Source organism: Caretta caretta, chromosome 7 (genome assembly GCF_965140235.1).
Source record: "Caretta caretta isolate rCarCar2 chromosome 7, rCarCar1.hap1, whole genome shotgun sequence".
In the NCBI taxonomy this organism is placed as follows: Eukaryota; Metazoa; Chordata; order Testudines; family Cheloniidae; genus Caretta; species Caretta caretta.
This window is the reverse complement of record NC_134212.1, coordinates 71,618,862-71,633,887: the sequence shown is the minus strand read 5'-3', so window position 1 is coordinate 71,633,887 and position 15,026 is coordinate 71,618,862. Positions and strand designations below refer to the sequence as shown.

General features: G+C 42.2%; 1 long non-coding RNA gene across 1 annotated transcript in view; it reads right to left on the bottom strand.

Moving 5' to 3' along the window:
- LOC142072891 (uncharacterized) overlaps positions 1-14,251 on the bottom strand; it is a 59,125-nt gene extending 44,874 nt beyond the window's left edge. Inside the window, exon 1 of the long non-coding RNA XR_012669499.1 lies at positions 14,083-14,251. This is a non-coding gene — a long non-coding RNA (uncharacterized LOC142072891). The remainder of the gene's footprint in view (positions 1-14,082) is intronic.
- Between the last annotated feature and the right edge of the window lie 775 nt (positions 14,252-15,026).

Genomic DNA, 15,026 nt, shown 5'->3' with positions numbered 1-15,026 from the left:
GAGACCATTTATGTTTCACTCTAGTTATTTCTCAGTGACGAAACAGCAGAGCAAAGCCAGTGTATTTCAGTAAGCTGAAGCACAGAAATTCTATAGGAATAAACAAAAAAAAGAAGGCTCACAATATTTGAAGTATCTTAGAAGGAGTGGGAGGAGTGGATGGTTTATAACTAGAGTTGTATAAAAACCTTTCAAGATAGGTTCAAAACAAGCTTGTACATTTTTCATATCACAACCCTTTTGCAGGCCCTATAAATGGAACAGGTTTGAGTTCAAATAACAAACTCAATTTTCCAATAAGATTTGAATTGTAGGTGTGCATGTACATTTGGATGGACTTGCATGGGGTTCATTTGCAGTGGTTAAACTAGATCCAGTCAGGATGCGGGTGCTCACTGATTTTGGTAGATGTCATTGTACTGAGCCAACATTGTATTATCATTTGATAATGGGACTGTAACAGGGTCGGCACCCACCTCTTGAGAGCGCCCACCTTGGTTGGGTGTGTCCATAATCTTTAAACCAGTCCCAGCCCTGCTATTGGGCCATTCCCCTAGCACTTCCTCCCTGGAGGCAATGGTTTTGCCCTCTTAGTCTGTTTTGGCTCAGTCTTCAGCTGGGCCTTCAGACAGTTCAGTCCCCTTCTGGGGGTTTACTGATGTTCAATTGTAGGCCCTTCCCCAGTGGTCTATGTGGGGGATCCGGGCCTGCCCACTACTCTGGGGGATCCAGGCCTGCCCACTACTCTGGGCCCGAGCCTTCACCGATGACTTAACATTAGCTCAGGGCCAGTACCCAGCCCGGGGCTCTTCCTTGCTCCCCCGGTCCCTATTAATCCTGGGCTGTCCATTTTGCTGCAGTTCCTTCAGCCAGCCACACCATCCACGCTCCTCCAGCTCTAGTGAGGAACTGCACTGTCTCTGTAGCTCCTTTTTATAGGGCCCTCTGAGGCCCTGATTAGCTTCTTCCCCGAAGCCACTCTAGCCTGCTTGGAGGACCTCTCCACTGCTCCTTACCTGGGACAAGTGTGGCAGGACCCTGAGGCCTCCATCAGGGGGCCTAGTCCACCATGTCACAGGGACCCAATAAAGGGAAGAGAAATGGAGGCTACTCCACAGGGTAGTTTCAGGAAGTTTTTCTCTGGTACCAAGCATTCCTTTCTTAATTCCATCCGATTAGTAGTTATACCCCAGGTATTATCCTCAACAATTCCTCTCCCTCCTTGCTGTTATGTCCTCTATTTGTTGCCTCTTAGTCAAGCTACACATATTTAGTTTTTAATAATATTTCTTAGTAAGTGAATCCCTCTAGCTCCTTGCTCAGTATTGTTACACTTCACTGAACTCCCAGTTTCTTTCTGCCCACATTGAAACCAGTGTTTCAGATGAGGTCTGATCAAAACATAACTTCTTAACTCCTTTCTACCTTCTTCCCAATCACCACTCTCCCCTATTCCTTTCCCACCTCCCACTGATGCCCTCTGTCACTCACCTGGGGGTGAGGCATAGGGGTGGCATCCACCAGTCAGATATAAGTGGAGGCTAATGGTTTGGCCTAATGGAGTTTGGCCTCTTGGAGCACCCAAGGTGCCAGCCCTCAACCTGAATAACCTGCCTGACTGGAGGGTGGGATGTGCAGTGTGGGGATTCTTATCCATTTGCAGGATTTGGGGAGAAACTGGGTCACAAAAAACTAGGACATGGAAAACACCAGCAGAGCCTCCTGTTTATTCCTCTTGCCTGAACCCACCTGCATGAAGCTGCATCCCACACTATGGAGAATGAGTTACCTGGAAGGAAAAATAGCAACCTCCAATGCAGATAGGTGCAAGTTCATTGGGATAGGGAGCAATTCTCACAGCAGTCTGGGGAAAGGATAGCAAGGGACAGCACACTCTGCTTTTATCAGGGGCAGGAAACTTGGTGCCCTAACACTCTACTTTTACCATAATCCCATTTTAATGGAGTTGCTGGAAATGAGTGGGGCTAGTAGCCAAACTGGAAAATTCTGCACTATTTTGCTCATACAGTCTTTCCCAATAAGCATGAAAAGTGGCAGCCTCACTATGATAACAGAAGTCCAAACAGAGCCAAAATATTCACAGCCACCCTTGAGAAAATGTTTGCCAACATACATAAAACACTGTTATGTGACTATTGGTTGAACTAGAGGTAAGGCTGATTTTGAATGCACTTGTAGTCAAATGTTTCACACCATGGTAGTTATAACCAAATGTGAAAATAAGTGGGTACACAGATTTCTTTATTTAATTAAAATGCTCTGGCTAAACATATAATTACAAAATCTTTGTTATTGTTTTAATAGCTCTGGAATGAGTATGGTACGTGTCTTACTAAACGCAAGTGAGATATCTTCCAGTTTCTCTGTACAAACGTGTGTGTCCATTGTTGAACTGTTGTCCTCTCTCACAACATTCAGAGGCTGAAACCAGATATCACTCCTACAGCAACAATACACCAGGGGAGTATCTTCATTGCTCCATTGAACCAAAGTGGTTCCTCCCTCTAGCTGTACCAATAGGAACTATGCTTTGCTTCTTTAGCTGGATGTCATGTTTTGTGTATCCTACAAGTATAAAATACCAACATGCAAATGCAGAAAGTATAAACTTTAATGACATTTTGGAATGCAGAAGCGTTCTTAAGCATAATATTGAGATCACCCTGACTGTGTCCCTTCTTTTTTAAAAAAAATGTTTTACCATCAATTTATTATAGAATGTAGTTGATTTTGGGGAGTGGGAGAGCAGGGGAACGAGGAGTGAGGAGGCAAAGATTTTTGTAAAATGATTTGTTTTCAGCTGTGTGAAAATAAAGACACGTGGCCCAATTGATAGGCAAATTGAAAGGAAGAAGTAGAAGAAGAAGAAGAAGAAACAACAACAAGAAACCCACACCCCTTCTGGGCTGAAACCAGTGCCAGGATGTCCAATAAGAAGAAAGAAACCATTAGCTAGATATCGATTTAATCCGTTTTTAATGTGGTTCCTTTCCTGGCTAGCACTTACTTTGTCTTACTTGACTTTTGGTGTAGCTATTAACTGGTTTTGATCAGCTATCACTCTTCTTTAGAGAATGAGGGCTTTCCACACAAATGCTTCAAAAGATTTTTTTCCCCTCAAACAAAAATCAATGGCAGCAAACCCAGGCCTTCTGAACAACCCCAAAATAACCAGCTAGTCTGCATGCCCAATGGAGGAGAAAGTTAATTTGGGAAACAGATTTTAATGTCAATCCTCAAAAGTCCCATTATTAGCAGCAGCCAGTGAAATGATTGTTTTAAAACCTACACAAGGACCTTGGCCTAGAATGTCCACACAGAGCCACATTCAGGAAGATATTTTCATTAACAGAGCTCCTGAAGCCTGCAGGGAAAAGGAGGACACCTGCTTTAATACCATCCACTCCTGCCCCAAACCTATGCAGAGCCAGCCCTCTGTAGGGTTTGGGATCAGTGCACAAGAATGGGTAGGGAGAACTTGTGTTTTCTATGTGCATTGTCCCTTCAGCCTATATAGAATCTGCTGAAAAGGTAATACGACCTCAGACTGTCTTCAAAGCCTCTTCTCACCAGGAAAAGCTTTTAAGGAAGGGAAAGCCCCATTGGCACAGCTCAGGCAGCTGTGTTGATGTGGGGAATATATGGAGCAGAGTGCCAGTCTGTTCCCTCCTGGCCATCCAGGACATTGGCTATCTTGGATATTTATTGTTTCAGGACTGAAGCCCCGGCTTATTCAACATGGGGACACAATAGGGAGTGGCCCCCATGGTGCAACTATCAAGGCAAAAGCCCTGCAAGGTTTCCTTTAAAGAGCTTTCTTACACCCAAAGTTCCACTGCCTGATTTTATCCATTAGAAAGGGAGCTCTAGCTGCTTGTCTTAAGGTGGGGAGGATTTGAGTAGGATTTAATAGGTGACTTTCTAGTCACTTCAGACACATTTAACCCCAGGCTTGACAAATTTTTTAGGTCAAAAAATAACAAGATTTTCCAGATGTTTAATTAGCCACTAGAGAGGACTCAGACATTACAATGAAGAGAAACATGTTGACACTGTCAGTACCAGAATAATTCATTAATTATGATACATTAAAATGTATATAAGGGCAACAGAGTTAAAAGAAAATGCATTCGGCACTTCACAGCAAGCCCTCCATACAGGAGAAGTGGTATGAAAATCAACTTTCACATACAAAGGACCACATACTGCTCTCATTTACACACAGGTTGGTCTAAAGAAAGGAATAAAGTTGCACTGGTATGAGTGTGCAGGATTTGGCTCTATGTGTTTTGATGTCTTAAAAGGAAGAGAAAAAAGAAAGCAACAATAATGTATCACGGCAGCACCTAGAGACCCCAGCTAAGGCTGGGCCTAAAGGTGGTTGGAAATTTCCTGACAGTACACTTTTCTGTTGGAAAATGGTGATTCTACAGAATCAAAACATTCTGCAGGAACTTGTCAATTCCAGCAAAACTTCTGATGAAAGCCAGACAATCCTGGTTTCTGGCCAGCCTGGGGTCCCTTAGCTTCCCTGCTCTCTAAGCAGACAGCTCCCTGGGGAGTCAGGCAGCCTGAAAAGGGACCTGCTTTGGGAACTGGTTCCCTGACAGCCCAAGCAGCTGCTTCCCAGGCCTGTCCACTCTGCAGAACCCCAGCTCCATGGGGTACAGGCAGCCCCAGGAGGCAACTGTCTGGGGAGTTGGGCAACTGGGAGTAAGCTAAAAAAATCTATTTCAGTTCTCCTGAAATGGAATTTTTCAGAATTTTTTTAAAAAACTTTTCATTCTGATTCAGGACAATTCTGCCCCACACTCCCCAAAATCAAAATTTTCCACAGGAGGAAAGTACCATTTTCCAGCCATCTTTAGTTGGGGATTCATTGTGTTTGGTGCCGTATGTTACTCCTGGAGGAATTCTGTGCCACTGCGCAATGCAGACTTTTTCAGAAATTACTGATGTGTGTGCAGAATTTCCTTTCCCCATAGAAATGGGCTGCAGTGCTGTTGGCTGTCACTAGGGGCTGCTGGACCCGGCAGAGCCCAGCTTGCACTTAGAAGTCACTGCCAGGGGAAGGGGGAGGAAGCTACAGTTCCCAGCATGTCCCGAGGGAAGGAGATGACATCAAGCTGTTTCTCCCTCTGGATCCCTGGGCTTGGGGGAAAGGGGACACACCTGGGCTCTGGGGGTGTGTGTGCAAGTATCTGGGCAAGGGGGGCCCTGCGGCTGGGCTCTGGGGGGGGGTGGGGAACAGGGTGCAGGTATCTGGGTCAGGGGCTCAGTGGGAGAGTGCAGGTATCTGGGTTGGGAAGGCCCAGTGGCTGATCTCTGGAGGAGAGGAGGTTTGGGTGTATTGGCTGGGGTGGGGCGGGGGTGCACTGTGGCTGGGCTCTGGTGGGAGGGGTAGTGGGTGTCTGGCCCCCAGCAGAATGTACATACACATAGTAAGAAATCATCCTTGTCCCACAGAGTTTGCAATCTAAATTGACAGACAAAGAGAACATTATTGTCCTTATTTACAGATGGGAAACTCAGAGACACCATGAGTAAGAGACTAGAATGAAGTCATCAGGAAGTCAAAAGTAGAGTCAGAAGTTGAGTCCACATCTCCTTAGGCTAAATACAGTATCTTAACCACAAGACCACCTTTCTTCCTACCTCAGCCTAAATTCCATATAACTATAGAACTAACATATCCTATCAACAACATATATTATTGCATTTGCTGTTAATGCAAGTTAGGTCTGAATTAAAATGGATTAAAGTTGCCATATTTGAAAATGAGCAGGCATTGTGCCAGATTTCTCATGAACTGCAGTGTTGTATACCATACTATTCCCCTGTCTCACCCCTTCTCTCTTTCTAACCAGGTTAAAAACGTTAATGGGATATATCATTTGTGTTTTGTCGTACATTAAAAAAAAATCTGTGAAGTGGGGAAATGTATTTATCCACATCATACTGAGTGAAAGGCTTATATAAATAAAAAAAATGTTTGTCATGAAAACTAAACCTTAACAGGGGCAAAACCCACTGCCTTCGATAGCAAAGGCAGTTAATATCTCCCTCAGACTGCACAGAGCCCTTGATTAGTAGGGACCAAGATTTTTCAGGTGTTAAATTAGTCTTAAAAACAAATACATCCCGCTCTGTGAATGGAAACTGACAAAGGAAAATTAATTTGTATTTTATAAAGGGGCTGCAGAGTTGAAAATGTTTATTCTGTAATTCCTATCATCTCTGCAGGCATGCAGAATTTTACAAATATCTGACTTAATTGGCTATATTTCACTGCCATGAAGAATCAAATAAAAAAGATCAAGGAAGTTTCATCCCTCTGGTATTTTTCTCTTTAGGAAGCACACCTAATGTACTGTGCTAAAATAATATATTAAGGTGAGATGGACACCTTTACCTGACATGAGTCATTTCTCCAGCACACACCCATGTTTGGAGTCCTCCACTTTTAGCACATATTATATCTGGGGGAAAAAATACAAGCAAATTCTTTCCATGTAGAACCAACTTATAACCCAACCCAGCACCATCAAGAAACAGAAGAGAATAATTTCAGAGGCTACAGACTCCTGGAGAATAATAATTCTTGTTTATTCCTCTTCCTCATACTCATAAAAATCTGAATTGTACAGATGTGGTTTACAGTCACCTTGTACTGATGAATTGTTCACCACCAGAAAGCTAACGCATTGTTGTGTCTTCCCCATGCCCATGGGGGCTTTTGATAGTTCAGCTATTTCTGGGAACACTTGAAATTAATTCAGACATTTTGAATCCCAAAGTGCCATCTCAGTCACCTTTCCTATGCTAGTGGAGTGCTCTTCAAAGAGCCCTAACAGACACTGTATGAAGTTGCAGTGATGCTAACTATAGCCCATATTGACAGGTTTCAGAGTAACAGCCGTGTTAGTCTGTATTCGCAAAAAGAAAAGGAGGACTTGTGGCACCTTAGAGACTAACCAATTTATTTGAGCATAAGCTTTCGTGAGCTACAGCTACAGCATCCGATGAAGTGAGCTGTAGCTCACGAAAGCTTATGCTCAAATAAATTGGTTAGTCTCTAAGGTGCCACAAGTCCTCCTTTTCTTATAGCCCATATTGTGCCTTCTAGTTCTACATTCAAAGACGATTTTCCAGCATAGACCTCAACCACCTCTGCACCACAATACCACTTCCCCATCTATATGGTCTAGGAGAAATGAAGGAGTAGGGTGATGGGTAGAGACTGGAGTGGGACTCACTGGGATGTAAGGATGTATTATCTTACCCATGGGTTGGGACAGGCCAAATCCCAGGAAGAAATGGGTGGAGAATCAAAGACATATAATTTTATCTGCTTCTTGCATGGGACAGGACTTCTCAACATGGATGTGGAAATGGCTGATATAGAATCAAAGAGGAAGTAACTTGTGGTGGAGGCCAGGGAAGCTGATGGAGGAGGAGGAGGAGATGTCGGAAGGCATGGGGAAACAGGGTTTTACTAAGTAAAAAGGATTTGCATTTATGGGGATGGTTTGAATAAAGGCTGAATTACAGGTTAGGATTAGGATTTTGGGGAAAGCAAAACATCGCTCTCTCCACATCCCTTGAGGTTGGTCATTTCATACCAGTGCTGAGATAAGGAGGGTGACAGAAAGGTCATATAGAAACAGAAGTGAAAGCAAGAGAGAAGTGGGCTGGGCTTCAGGATATGTGGTTATTACTTTAGGCACCAAGCCTGTGCTAAAAAGAATTTTACAGCTACAAAGTTAAATTAGGAAAGTCAGAATTAAGATGAGCCATGTAACCTTAACTCAACCCTGGTATTCAATCATATTCAATCACATTATAACAGAGTCTTTAATTACATGATCACATACAGTTTTTCAATCAATCAATCAATCAATCAGCCTGTGGCAGATATCCAGCATAGAAAATATCAGACCAAGTTAAACTTTGGCAAAGCTATAAGCAATTGAAAACAGGGTCTTAGAACGGGAAGTGTCAGGCAAGCTTAACTCTAACTTTGCCTATAATATTGAAGGCCCAGTGTACAGTGAGTCCAAAATGCAACACTTCATGTGCTTAGCATCCTGCTTAGGTGTTCATTCTAGACTAACATCTCACACCACTCTCCACTTAATGGACTAGCTGCCACGTGGGAATCCCTCAAGGGAGAATAAAAAAGTATTCATTAAATGCAAAATGCTAAACTAATGCAAAGTTAAAGCTGGCACATGCATCTAAAAAAGTCAGAACATGGTTTCAAAAGCAATACTTTGGAGTTCAGTGGAGCTACTCTGAATTTACAACAGTTTAAATGAAATAATATGGCTGAGAGTGATTCATAATTTAAATGCAATGTCCAAGGGTGCTTTTACCTATTTGGTTTTTTTAAAAATCTGAATAGAAAATATGGCTATGAAAGAAATTGCACAGAACAAATTAATATAAAAAATCTAATTATCTTCACCATTCCTCCTCCAAATGGCATGGGTTTATTTTTCTGTATTTATTTAAATACCCTATTGCCTTCTCTAGAATTTACAGAGAAAGCCTTGGACACTATGTGTCTGGAAAATTGTATATTAAAATTTGATCCTTTCAGGTTTCTATTTGCTTTTATTTAAATGGTCTCTCTATATAGATAGTTTATCCTCCCCTTATGCATTTGCTATACCAAGGAGTATAATGTGTGTTTATCTGAACTCAGGAGTCATTTGTCCTTTATTAAGTTTAAGATGTAAGATATAAAAATAATTGTGAAATTTGGGTTGTATAATATCCCCTGAGATTTACTCAGTGGTGTTACTGGCAAGCAGAATCATTAGATAAGCTAAGTTTCTTCAATTTTACACAAATGCAGTACAATACGGATCAGAAGGGATCCACCAGAGAATCCTTACTGTCTGCTGTTACTTAGAATGGGCCTGATTTTATCCACAGCTTTTCTCTGTTAAAAGCTTCTGAGTATAACCATCAAACTTAAGCCTATCTTACCCTGGAGCACAAAAACACAAGAATTGCCATGCCACATCAGTCTAGTCCATCTAGTCAGTATTTTGTATTTGACAGCACTTACTGCTAGATGCTTCATAGGAAGGTAGAAGGAGCCCCATACTGGACATTAATAGAATAAATTTCCTATAGGGGAAGTTTCTTCTAACCTCCATCCATTAGTAGCTCACTTATGCTCTAAAGCATGAGGGATTACAGCCTTTCAAAATACATATATTTACCATATTTTATGTGATGGTGGATGCTCTCAATGTCCACTGAAATGTCTCATTTTTTTTAGGTTTCAGAGTAGCAGCCGTGTTAGCCTGTATCCACAAAAAGAACAGGAGTACTTGTGGCACCTTAGAGACTAACAAATTTATTAGAGCATAATCTTTTGTGGGCTACAATCCACTTCATCGGATGCATAGAATGGAACATATAGTAAGGAGACTATATATATATATATATATATATATACACACACACACATATACAGAGAAGGTGGAAGTTGCCATACAAACTGTAAGAGGCTAATTAATTAAGATGAGCTATTATCAGCAGGAGAAAAAAAAACTTTTGTAGTGATAATCAAGATGGCCCATTTAAACAGTTGACAAGAAGATGTGAGGATACTTAACATAGGGAAGTAGATTCAATATGTGTAATGACCCAGCCACTCCCACTCTCTATTCAAACCCAAGTTAATGGTATCTTGGTATGGTATAATGGTTTGCATATATTAATTCAAGCTCAGCAGTTTCTCGTTGGAGTCTGTTTTTGAAGGTTTTCTGTTGCGGAATTCTTTTACTGAGTGGCCAGAGAGATTGAAGTGTTCTCCTACCGGTTTTTGAATGTTATGATTCCTGATGTCAGATCTGTGTTCATTTATTCTTTTGCGTAGAGACTGTCCGGTTTGGCCAATGTACATGGCAGAGGGGCAGTGCTGGCACATGCTGGGATATATCACATTGGTAGATGTGCAGATGATCGAGCCTCTGATGGCGTGGCTAATGTGATTAGGTCCTATGATGGTGTCACTTGAATAAATATGTGGACAGAGTCGGCATCGGGCTTTGTTGCAAGGATAGGTTCTTGGGTTAGTGTTTTTGTTGTGTGGTGTGTGGTTGCTGGAGAGTATTTGCTTCAGGTTTGGGGGCTATCTGTAAGTGAGGACTGGTCTGTCTCCCAAGATCTGTGAGAGTGATGGGTCGTCCTTCAGGATAGGTTGTAGATCCTTGATGATGGGCTGGAGAGGTTTTAGTTGGGGGCTGAAGGTGACGGCTAGTGGCATTCTGTTATTTTCTTTGTTGGGCCTGTCTTGTAGTAGGTGACTTCTGGGTATTCTTCTGGCTCTGTCAATCTGTTTTTTCACTTCAGCAGGTGGGTATTGTAGGTTTAAGAATGCTTGAGAGAGATCTTGTCGGTGTTTGTCTCTGACTGAGGGATTGGAGCAAATGCGGTTGTATCTTAGAGCTTGGCTGTAGACAATGGATCGTATGGTGTGTCCTGGATGGAAGTTGGAGGCATGTAAGTAAGTATAGCGGTCAGTAGATTTCCGGTATAGGGTGGTGTTTATGTGACCATCGCTTATTAGCACAGTAGTGTCCAGGAAATGGACCGCTTGTGTGGATTGGTCTAGGCTGAGGTTGATGGTGGGATGGAAATTGTTGTAATCATGGTGGAATTCCTCAAGGGCTTCTTTTCCATGGGTCCAGATGATGAAGATGTCATCAATGTCATGCAAGTAGAATAGGGGCATTAGGGGACGAGAGCTAAGGAAGTGTTGTTCTAAGTCAGCCATAAAAATGTTGGCATACTGTGGAGCCATGCGGGTACCCATAGCAGAGCCGCTGACTTGAAGGTATATATTGTCCCCAAATATGAAACAGTTGTGGATGAGGACAAAGTCACAAAATTCAGCCACCAGGTTTGCCATGACATTATCGGGGATACTGTTCCTGATAACTTGTAGTCCATCTTTGTGTGGAATGTTGGTGTAGAGGACTTCTACATCCATAGTGGCCAGGATGGTGTTATCAGGAAGATCACCGATGGATTGTAGTTTCCTCAGGAAGTCAGTGGTGTCTTGAAGATAGCTGGAAGTGCTGGTAGCCTAGGGCCTGAGGAGACAGTCCACATAGCCAGACAATCCTGCTGTTAGGGTGCCAATGCCTGAGATGATGGGGCGTGCAGGATTTCCAGGTTTATGAATCTTGGGTAGCAAATAAATACCCCTGATCAGGGTTCTAGGCATGTGTCTGCACAGATCTGTTCCTGTGCTTTTTCAGGGAGTTTCTCGAGCAGATGGTGTAGTTTCTTTTGGTAACCCTCAGTGGGATCAGAGGATAATGGCCTGTAGAATGTGGAGTTAGAGAGCTGCTTAGCAGCCTCTTGTTCACATTCAAACTTATTTATGATCACGACAGCACCTCCTTTGTCAGCCTTTTAGATTATGATGTCAGAGTTGTTTCTGAGGCTGTGGATGGCATTGTGTTCTGCATGGCTGAGGTTATGGGGCAAGTGATGCTGCTTTTCCACAATTTCAGCCCGTGCAAGTTGGCAGAAGCACTCTATTTAGAAGTCCAGTCTGTTGTTTCGACCTTCAGGAGGAGTCCACCCAGAATCCTTCTTTTTGTAGTGTTGGTAGGAAGGATTCTGTGGGTTAGTATGTTGTTCAGAGGTGTGTTGCAAATATTCTTTGAGTCGGAGACGTCGAAAGTAGGATTCTAGGTCACCACAGAACTGTATTATGTTCATGGGCCTGGAGGGACAAAAGGAGAGGCCCCCAGATAGGACAGACTCTTCTGCCGGGCAGAGGACCATTACGTTTCATGGACTTAGCATCAGTTTTGAGTAAACCTGGCCTGATTTAGGAATCATGCAACAAACTCAATGGTTTTGCATGATTTGAAAGAAAACAGAATAAAACCTGGTAGTTTAGAGAAAGTTTCTCTTTGAAAGCTTGAGGGGTTTGTAAACCCAGAACTCAAGTGAAACTCCAAGGGTGGGATTTCAGGTGAACTAAAACTTTACAAAAGGTACATGTGTAACTAAGTTCCATACAACTCATCACCCACTTCCACTTCACCCCACTTTTGCCATGCTCTGGTCTGTTAATCCACATCAGTAAGTAAAGAATCATTTCATTAGTTCGCTAGGGAGACTTAATTCTCTGAGGATGAAAATCTCCCCTTTGCAGACACCCAGCACAAGTCTTATGCAGTACTTGGGTCTCACTGAAGACCCAATTGCTGGCCCTTTGCACAGGGTCAAATATCACTTTAAGAGCAGAAATGTGATCTCATGTACACTGTTTTTACATCAGTGTAACTCTCCTGACTTGAATACAGTTACTTCTGGTTTCTACTGGTGTAACTCAGAATCAGGTCCAATCTATGCAAATGTATTTCCTTCCCATCCCTTCCCCCCTCCCCACCATTATGGAACAGCAGCATCATTTCACCCTGAGGATGAATGTGTTACAGCCACTCAAGTCTGTTGCTCTCCTCAGAATCATATTTCCACCTAGCCCTGCTGTGTACACTACTTGTGGCTCTTTAGCCATGCACCTGATCGTTTTCCCCCCTCTGCTTTTTTGAGCACAGCCTTTGTTTTTGAACTTCAAACCAGCAAGTTTAGCAGACTGTGCTTTTTTGAAGCACTACCATTGGTATGCACTAAAATGAAGCTTCTAAGAGTAATGCGGTTTTAAAAAGAAAAGAAAATTAAGATTAAAAAAAATTAACTTTATCCAAAACAAGTTGAGAGAATGTATGATTGTACAAAGCCTAATGAGTGATTTGAGACAATAGGGATGAGACAATAGGACACTGGAATTATTCCCCCTATTATTGAGAATAGGTTTCATTTTACTTCTTTAAAGGTATAATACCATTATTTTTAAACACTATATTATGTATCTAAGGCATTTGATCAGGTAATTAGCATTATGTAATTTGCCAGGGCTTTTTAAAATCCATATTGCTGTATGTACCTGATAGAAAAGAACATTTCTGTTGTATTGGCTAATTATGTGATTAGGCAGGGTTTTTGATACCCCTGTAAGAGTCCAACAGACTCGAATTTAATTAGAAGTAGCGATTTGTCTGATAGTTTTCTTTCTGAAGGCAGGTTTTAGCAGTTTTGATTTTTTTTAAAATAGCTAAACTCCACTGAAACTGCTCTTCACAAGGCTACTAATGACCAAATCTCAGCTCCCCTCCTCCATCTTCAATCTTTTTTCCGTGCCTTTGACACTCACACACCTCCCCACTTTGTTTTCCCTGGAGTATTGATCGTCTCCTGATTCTCCTCCAACCTATCTGGTCATTCGGTGAGTCTCCCTTGCATTGGTTCCTCTTCCACCAGTGTGCTGCAGGGCACTGTCCTTGGCCTTTTCCTCTTGCCCCTGTATGCCTTCGCTCTAGATGATCTTAGCCACTCACACAGCTTCTACAACTATTTCTGCCTATGTCAGTCTAGGATCAAGCAATGAGAAGTTTGCACACAACGTCACATTAACTTATGTGAGCTTTCCTCCCTGATGTTAATTTGTTCTACACAGTTTAGACATTAGCGGGACATGTTGAAATGTTTACAGATGGAGCCAAGAGCAAGCTACTGGAATGACTAATGTGAGGGATGTGTGTGAAACTTCCTCTGTCTTCACTTTTCATGGGAATTTGGTATGCATAAGGCGTACATCTTTATTGTTGTTGGCATACTGATATAACACTGCTCTTTTATACTGACAACACAGCACTTTGCTAATCCAGAATCCAGAGAGTTTGCATGCATTCAGGTAAGGATTGTAAATCCTGTCTCCCAGGAGTTTCAAGCTGAGCTGCTGACATTTCAGCATCATTTTTTCCCTACACAAAGCTGCAATTTATAGAGGGTTTAAGCCCTAAACCCAGCAAACCAACCTTGGTAAATGCTAGTCTGTCATTCATTTAATTCGTACGTACTCAATAAAATATATAAATCTTTGCTAAACACACACAAAGGTAATAGCAAAATAAATAATAATAATAATTATATCAAGGATCAGAGGCTCTTTTTACATACCCACAAGCAGGTAGTAGCTTGGGAAAATCACAGATGAAATAGAATAATATATTCCATTATTGTTCTTGTATAGTAACACCACAATTCTTCAGCTCGCGAGTCAGAGTGTAGGTCAAAAACAATTCCTTAGAAGGACATATTCCCTCCTGAGTGCTAAACCAATGCTTTAAAAGCCTTGCTTCTCCCAAATGCTATGAGGTGTTACAGCTTTCCAAAGTGCTAACTCAGCATTGCATTGGAAAGTGGCTCTGTGCCAGCTTATGGCATACATTTCAAACAACGAACAAGGTCCTGTGTTCTATGTAGGATGTTAGACCTAAATTATTTAGCCAAGACCCCTACATTTTGTAGCAATGCCCTCCATGACCTCTCACCCATTCCTTTGCCCAGCACAGTCCAGGCAGGACAGTACCCCTGTTATTTATTTAGATAGTAAATTTGATTAAGTTTACCCTTCCCCAAATTTCATAACATAGCATAACATTGTGCCTTTCGCATGTTGTAGTGATGTATCCATGTAAAACCTTGCCTTTATCATGTATCTGATCACCTCAGCTAAACTCTGCCCACTAATCCATCTCCAACAGGGTTCCCATTAAGATTACAAACCTCATATTCAAACCCTAACCTACGGACATGCAAAAGAACTGAAACATAGGCCCCTTCTCACAAGCTGTGTCAGTATATGGCACTGGAATTCTACTGCAATCTATTTAGGTTCCTATTCCATCCTCCTCACCACAGCATCTGAACACCTTCTGGTAGAGCATTAAGTGATGTGATTAACATCTGTCACATGTGGTTCATTCTCTCACCTTCTCCCTACAGGGAGAATTGTGTGAGCTCTGTCCCCATTGGAAGCAGGAGGAGAAAGGGAACAGCTTGCAGATGCCACTGAGCTGCAAGACTTTGCAAGTTGTTTTGGGGCATAAGCACAGATCCTC